Genomic DNA, 8,410 nt, shown 5'->3' on the forward strand with positions numbered 1-8,410 from the left:
GTATCCCATCCACAGTATGGTATATTTTAATGGTATTTTATGTAGCGTAGAAAGTGCGAACCATTTTTTCTTTCATTCCGAATTACGATCCTAAATTGTAAACCTATTACAACAGTTGTACATAAAGAGTAAAACTAATTCCGCTACTGAATCACTGCAGTATAATAAAATAAATGTCTGTAGTAGTTCACCATTGAGTGATTCTGGCCCCAGTCCACAGTGCTCATTGCAACAGCATTTTCTTTTTTCTTTTTTTCAATATGTTTATACATCATACTGTACTTTCTTAATGTGGGTGTCCTCTAGTATACATTAGAAATATAAATACAAGACCTTGTGTAGAATTATAGTAATTAAACTGGGCAAAGTACATTCACAATGTACCTGCTGCAACATCTAGAAATAACATAATCTAGATGATGAATGTAACATATTTTTTAAAAAGCTTGTAAAACAGCTCTAAACTACATAATGTTTCCCGTGGACACTGGAAACACAAAGTTATTATTTGATGGACTAAATATAAGTTTGGTTTTATTTGTTAAATGAATAAAGTGTCTTGTAGAAATAAAAAACATTTAGGTATCGATAAAGTTATCAATTTGGTCCTGAAAGTCAAAAATCAAACTGTATCAAAAACCTTCAAATGGAGCCAGCACTAGTTCACACTGCAGTCAGATATTAGAAAGAAAGACAAAAAAAAAAAGACAAATTAGATCAGAGCAGTAAATCAGATGTTAGCTTTCCAGGGACAGGCTACTCATTTTTAGCTAGTTTGTTCCTCACAAGGAGCAGGACTTAGTAACTATTGTACAATGTCATTTTTATGGCTCTGAAGGATCTTTGAGAAAACCACCTTGATGATTTTCTCTACATTATTACTGTATTTAACACACGGCCAACACGCCCAGGTGAAGACGGAAGGCCATCAGTGGCGGCAGCACGATGCTCCACCGCTCAACGAGCGGTCAAACGGACACGGTTTACACGGGAGAGGAGTCGTCGACATCAGTTTGCGTTTCTGGAGCAGGTGAGGCATTCAGGTGCTGCCTGCAACAAGTGGCCGAGAAGGGAAAGAGTAGGTGTCATTTTCCCTTCGCTTCCAGCCTCTGGTCTTCTGGTTGCAGTCTTCCCACCAGATGTTGAACCTGCAGCAGGGTTTTGCTCCCATTCACACACAAGAGCATTAGTTAGGCCCAACTCTGATGTTGAGTGATGAGGTCTAGGCTGAGTGTCGGTGTTCCAGTTCATCCCAAATGTGCCGGATGGGCCTGAGGTCCAGGGCTCCGTGCACACCAGTCAAGATCTTCCACAGAATTGGGAAAAGCGCTTCTGTGTGGAGCCGGCTTTGTGCAAAGGAGCATTTTCATTCTGAAATAGGAAAGAGACAAACACAAACTGTTGACCCAAAGTACAAGACGCTATATAGTCTAATTGTCATTGCATGTTGTATCGTTAAGAATTCCCTTCATCGGAAGTTAGAGGCTCGAACCAGGAAAACTGACACAGACCAATATAATGTGGAAACCTCGTCCACATACTTTTGGCCATATAGTGTGTTTGTGTATGAAAACAAGCAGATCGAGAAAAAAAAAACGAGAAAATCACATAAGAACCATGCTGATGAGTTGAACCTTAATAAAGTCAAAGAAACGCTTAGAGTGATAATAGTGTCAAACAAAGCCGAAGCTTTTGGCAGCACAGAAATTGAAGTTATACGAAGAACTTTTTCAAAAGCACAGCAGGCTCCCTCCCCGGCAGATGATCCAGCAGCTCCAGCCGGGTGGGGCTGTTCCTGCGTCTCGGTGCTCGGAGGAGCCAATCGGCCCTCCTCCCCAAACCAAACAGCAGCCGTCCTGCTGCGGCGGGAGGGCCGAGGGCGGCGTGGAAGCGCCAACGCGAACCGGACAAGCTTCTAGAAACAGCGAGATAGCGTCGAGGACAGAGCGGGAGAGAAAAGGACGTCGAGAACATCCCGGTCAGAACGGCAAGGACGCACAGGGAGGGAGGGGGGACTCCGTGTTCCCATGGACGAGTCAGCTGTGGCCCGGAGGAGGAGGAGGAGCAGGTGGACGAAGAGGAGGGGAAAAAGGAGATGAAAAAAGAGGAGAGAGGGAGACAGAGAAGAGGAGAGGAGGAAAACAAGCCAAACTGTTTGACCCATCCCCTCATGTCTGCTGTCAGCAGTTTAGAAACACTCGAGTCTGTAACTGTAATGACGCAGCATTATTAAATGTAAATGCCAAATAAAGTTAGTTCCAGTTCTGTCTGCGTTGTCACTTCATCTCCCTCGTGCTCTCATCCAATGTCGGAGAACTTAGAGAGTCAGTTAAATGTTCATTCAGACTCTAACACCCAGTTAAAGTTGATAGAAACAGCAGTTCATCAAAGACAGGATGTTTGTTGACCACGCGTCACCCAGGTCACCCAGACACACCCAGGCAGAGCAGGGAAGCACCTGAACACCTCGCACTCCCAGGCATCCTGGCGCCGATGACTCCTCCCCGGTGAACGCTGTGTCAGTGTTTGTCTCCGCTACACCTGTAGCTGCTGACAGCGGCATGTTAGCAAATGGACTGGTTTACCCTCCAAATCCCATTACCGCACTGGTTAGTGCGTATGTGTGTGGCTTTACGAGTCGGAGTGTGCGTCGTTGCGTGTGTATTTTGTATCTGCAAGTCCCCAGGGTGCGTGTGTGTGTGTGTGTGTGCGTGTGTGTGTGCGTGTCCGTGTGTGTTTGGGGTGGTGCTCGGGCGACGGCTCTCCAGCTGTCAGCTCGCCGAGAACGAAACTGGAGGGGACGTCTTGTTGGAAGAGAAGACAAACCCGAACTGAACCTCGCAAGGACGTCGCCGATGTAATTACGACTCCGGAGTGCGCCGCCGCGGCCTGGCTTCCTGACAGTGAGGAGCATTGTGGGAAATGATCTGCCCGTGTAGGGCGGTGTTAAAACGTTTAGAAGGTGCTGATGGCCTGGATGGTCGGTGGCAGATTTGTTGTCCCGGAGCTAAAGATGACGGCGACGGGAAACAAAATCCGCGTGTTCGAGGCGGCTGAGGTTCGAGCGATGGCAGGAGGAAGGTTAGCTGAGCGTTCCATGAATATTCACAGGAAACGTCCCCGGGGACGACAGACCCAATTAACAAATCCCATTAATTATCAGACTATCACAACTGATTAGGATATGGCCGTCTGCTCTCGGCTCACTGCGGCCCACATTTTCTGCTTCACGGAAAAGAGTTGGAGAAAAAATAGAAAATAAAGTACAGACCGCCGCGTACGATCAGATGCTGCTCGAGTGGCCTCGCTAACACGAGCTTGTTAATACAGAAACACCACAGACTGTGACGAGGGAGAGGACAGCAGGAGATTAATACAAGAGAAAACTCAGCCAGGGCAGAGAGAAAAGACTCCATTTGTTCCCTCTGAAGCTCCCACTGTCTCAGGCATCTCCGGGAAATGAGCCTGTGCATAAATTTGTATTTTATAGAATCATTTCTGTGGCTTCATGCTCCTCCTTAAATGTATATTTTGTGCAGTGATTTCAAAACTGAATTGAACTAAAACAGCCTTATGTTTGGCTCATTTAATTAAATGAAAAAGTGTGTTTGTGAAAAAGAAGGAAAGAAATGTGTTCACCCCTGGATCACACTGTAGTCTGATATTAAAAAACAATACACTGAAAACACATTACATCTGGTCACTGAATCCAAATTAAGGGTCAAGGATGGCAGTGTGAACAGATAGCTGTGAGACCCCCTGCCCCCGCTCCCTTAAAAGAAGAATAAGACGAAAATCTTAATATTCGTATGCAATTCGGCGTCTGGAAGTATGGAGGAAACGGAGTGATAGGTCAGCAGATTTGAGAGGGCTGGAGCTGGAATAGAGAGAGAAACGGCTGCTAATCCATTCAGTGCTTCATAAAAAAAGAATTTATGGTCTCTCTTCTCGGAGCCAGCGAGGAATCGTGCTGCTGCATTTTTGGACTTTTGGATTTTGCAGAGAATCACAGAAATTGAGACGAGCAGACATAAGACGAAGGTCTCCCAAACAAGTGCATTTAAAATTAGTGTAGTAATTTAAGCACAAGAGCGAGGATGTAAAACCAGAGGTCCAGAGTCTTGGCTCGCTTTCCATTTATCCCATCCCATGGCCTGACCGTCGCCTTTCCGTATACGTCTCACGTGTTAGATTCGGTGTTTTGGTACATTTGGTTGAGCTATTTAAATTTTGTGAATCACATTTCCAATTTGAGTCTTCCTCTTTTATAGTTCTTGAGTTGAATCACAAATTTAATCAGTAAAACATCACAGACGACTCGCCGAAGCGCATCTCTTGTGTATCACCATGCGGAACGCTCAGTCCAAATAGTCCGGATGAAAACAGGCACATCTCTAACCTGCTTTTATTCTTCTTCTATTTCCCTTCTCAGTGGGCCGCCCGCCAGCCGCTGGAAGCTGATGACCATGATCCAATAGAAATCCCAGCGGCAGGTCGCAGTCGTCACATTTCGAGCCCAGCAGAAACCGATGGTGCGATTTGGAGCGAGCCGTTTGTTCAGCGGGGGAGAATATTGGAGGCGGGACGCCGTCCTCGTAGAACATAACACACACGATATTTATCACACCGGTGAGCCAATAAGAGCCAGAGTGTTTCTTTACTGCAGCTAAATCATTTTAATTACAAAGACAGTGGAAATCAATATGTTGTCTGTACATGTACTCACACTCTGCGGGAAGTCAGATATCCAATTATGCTTATCTTATTGCTGTGATTAACAATGAGCCGTTTGACCACACGGGAGGCGGTTGTACGGTCGGAGGCGGCTCATTCACTGCTGTAAACACCACCTAAAAGCCTCAGTCAATCATCTAGATATAAACAAAGTGGTAGTCCCATTAATAAAGCAGAATATCGATCATTTTTTTTTTATTTTCTAATTGAATGACTACACTGTTGACACAAAGACTGCTGACCTGGCACTATTGCCGTCTCGGCCCCGTTTCCTGTCCTCCTCTGCATCCGCCCACCAGAAGTCCTCAGACTTCCCTCCCCGTCACAGTCCCCTGACTCCGCGACACCCACCTGCTCACCTGTCTTTCATTCCCTAATCGCCCAGTCCTGACTCCCACACCCACCTCACCTGTTTCCCATTCCCCGATCAGCTCACAGTATATAGACCAGCTGTCTTTTCCAAGTCATTTGCCAGATTGTCCTTTCGTTCGTGTTGTGCAAGTTGTTGAGGTCTTGCCATCCTGTTACCTGCACCTGCACCTGCCTGCCTGCCTGTATTATTACCATCTCCTCTAATAAAATTACTGGCCTGCCTTGTCTGTGTTCCTTCTTGTTGCTGTGTACAAACTGTGCCAGATAACCCTAATACTGTAATTTCTACATCTTATAAGTTTTAAAAGAAACTACATTAGTCCAGTTCTAAACATAAAACTAGTGTGGTGACAAATGGAGTGTGAACGGTCATGGTTAAACTTTCTATGCTTCCCAGGTTGGTCTACAATGTTTTAAAGATTGGAAATCCTTAATTTTGTCCTAAATTCTATATCCTTAATGAAAAGTTGGCCAATAGGAGGAAATAGTTTCAACAGTTTCCCATAAGAATCAACTTGTTTCTCGAATCCGGCATCATTCATATTGATATCAGTCCAACTGTTGGTCCCTGGTTGTAGGGGTTATTGATTTGTAGGCATTTGTCCATTAGCTGCATAAAGGCCTGTGTGTGTGTGTGTGTGTGTCAGCCCATGTGTCTGCTTATAGTATGCTGGGTGACACCTGGGCCTACATGGGCCTACTGGGTCTGAAATGGGATGTTCGTTGGGAACTATGCGAGTTAAAAACGACTTAACGCGGGCTTTCTTTTTCTCTCAATCCCTGTACAGTCTGGTCAAGTACTACTACGCCTACTACACACAGGCACCGATACTGAGAAATAGGTTGTAGTAGTGGTGGAAGAACGGAAAGCCAGTTCTGCCAGGAAATAAAAACAGACGGAGGCTACACATAAACAGCAGGTTCAGGCCCTGACACCAAAGAGGCTGGCAACGCCTCAGAAGCAGAGACAAATAGGCCTCTTCCAATTGGTAGATACAGGAAGGGGCTCCAGAACACACACAGCTACACATGAGCTTAAGGCAACCTGACCACCGACTGTGGTTTCTGCAGGGAATCAATGGGAGAGAATCCCATGTGGGTCTTGTTACAAGTTTTGCTGCAAGTGGGGTCCGTGCATATAAAAGATGCACGAAGTAACTTTTCCTCTCGTCTTCTCAACGGCATCATAACCTCCCCCACCTGTCCATGGTGGGATGCCATTAGATGGTTGCTTTGACAGTGAGGTGTCAGAGTTCAAAGCCGAATGACTAGATTCATGGAAATCAGGGGACCTAAGCTGGCTTAAGTTGAGGGGAGGTAGCCAACAAAGGAGCTGAAAAATTGGCCGACCAGGAAGAATCGAAACTAACCAACCAGGTAACAGAAGAATCGGTAAACAGGGAAACAGGAGAGTGTGTAGGCAGGGAAACAAGGAAACTGTTACTTAGAAATGAAAAGGCCAGGGGGCTGTGATGCAGAGAAAAAATAACGAGGAAAGGGAATGGCAGGCTAATGAGGAAGCAGAGGGAGTTAAAGTGTTACAGCAGCTACAATAGCTGCAGTGAGTCAAATGCAGACGACTGTTTCCCCCAAGATCAATAAAATGTAACTTATTAGTGACAGACACTGAGAATGTGGAGCCTCCAACACTGATGGGATGGTGAGGTAATTCGGTCTGGTTCCATGATACGGAGACTCTTCTAGGAAATGAGAGGAATAAAGTCCTGAACACTACATCTGAGCATCAACGGGCTGTTTTCGTGGCGACCCGACCTCCATTCATGAGCCTGAGAGATTCCGCTCTGCTTTCGTTCTGACTTTGATTCTCCTGCGCCGCTGACTGTACAGTACATTTACATGTTTGACTAAACAGTGTAAGCAGAGTACAGTGTTGGATCCGGCTCCTGGCAGGCTCGGCGTGGAGGCAGTGACGCTCGACAGTAATTAGGCTGGCCTAGTTGACCGGCGCTCTGGCAGCTCAGTCCGGCCTAACAGGCAGAGAGGTAATACATTTTTAATTGCAAGTGTGATTATACGGCATGAGGAACCTGCACCGGCTGATTAAATGCATTTGGGTTAATATTAGAGGCCAATCATTCCCAGTGACAAAGCCTCTGGAGGAGGGAAGGTAATTGTGGGAGGACAATTATAATCCCTCATATTGTAATAACGGAAAATAATGTCCTCCAGGAGGCTTTTTTTTTTTTTTTTTTACCAAGCAGACAAAAGATAAATGATTGGATGGGTGCTCATATGAAAACTGTTGGCAGAAAAAAAAGGTGAGATTCATCAGAAACAATGATTGGATGCTTATGTTAGCAGTTGGGCTGCATCTGTACAATACAGAAATATGAGTGGCAATAATAAGGATTGGTTGTTGTTATCTCTAACAAAGTGAGGCGTATGGTTGTTTCCTGTTTTCTTGTCGAGAGTCCCTGCCAATAAAATCCAGTCATTTAGTGTCATGTCCACCGGTTTCTCTGCCAGCAGAGTAATACGCTGTAATAGACTGTGTGTTCCCAGAGTAGTTTTCCTTGTTTCAGGAATTAAAAGTAAACCAAAAAACTACGTGTCAGTATCTCAAACAAGAGTACCACCTCCTTCACATATAACGCATCTTTTCCCATTCTGTGCAGCTCAAACTGTCCCCACTTTATCATAGAATCCAGTGACGGGGGACAGGTTTCACTTCACACTTAACATTAGAGATCGACATGATTTTTTCATAGTTATATCCATAATAATAATTTTAAAAAGGATGATGATAATAATAACAACTAAATTATATCAACAGATACTGTGTGCCGTCTCCAGGAAAGTACGGTTGTTAATAGATTAATTAAAATAATTACAAGAGTTAGTAGTGTGCGTGTCTTCCCTCTGTGTGGACACCTGAATATTAAACCCATGCTGTATGTCATGGCGTGAGGCGATTGCGATGCCATTGGCATTAATCACCAGTTCATCCCAGAGGTGCTGGATGGGGCTGAGGTCAGGGCTCTGTGCAGGCCAGTCAAGTTCTTCCACACCAAGCTGGGAAAACCAGTTTCTTTAAAGAGCTGGTTTTGGGCAGCTGAAAAAAAGAAAAGGGCCAAACACAAACTGTTGACACAAAATTGGAAGGACACTTTGCATTTGCATATTATTTCCATGGCTTTTTATAATCAGGGTTACAGCATAATGAAGGTCAATACAAGTTTTCCCCAGGGGGACAATAAACCACATACTGTACTGTATATTAGAACCACAAACTAAAACATCATTGAGCATTAAAGTTTATTCTTGACTCTTAAAATAGTATTTA

General features: G+C 44.9%; 1 long non-coding RNA gene across 1 annotated transcript; it reads right to left on the bottom strand.

Annotated features, from left to right (window-relative positions):
* Positions 1-84: 84 nt before the first annotated feature.
* LOC120785470 lies at positions 85-5,095 on the bottom strand. Its single transcript, XR_005706606.1, has 4 exons — positions 4,977-5,095; positions 4,727-4,871; positions 4,400-4,457; positions 85-1,371 (listed from the first exon to the last, which is right to left on the bottom strand). It is a non-coding gene; the product is annotated as an uncharacterized LOC120785470 (long non-coding RNA).
* Between the last annotated feature and the right edge of the window lie 3,315 nt (positions 5,096-8,410).

This window comes from Xiphias gladius, chromosome 23, assembly GCF_016859285.1.
Source record: "Xiphias gladius isolate SHS-SW01 ecotype Sanya breed wild chromosome 23, ASM1685928v1, whole genome shotgun sequence".
Lineage (NCBI taxonomy): Eukaryota > Metazoa > Chordata > Actinopteri > Istiophoriformes > Xiphiidae > Xiphias > Xiphias gladius.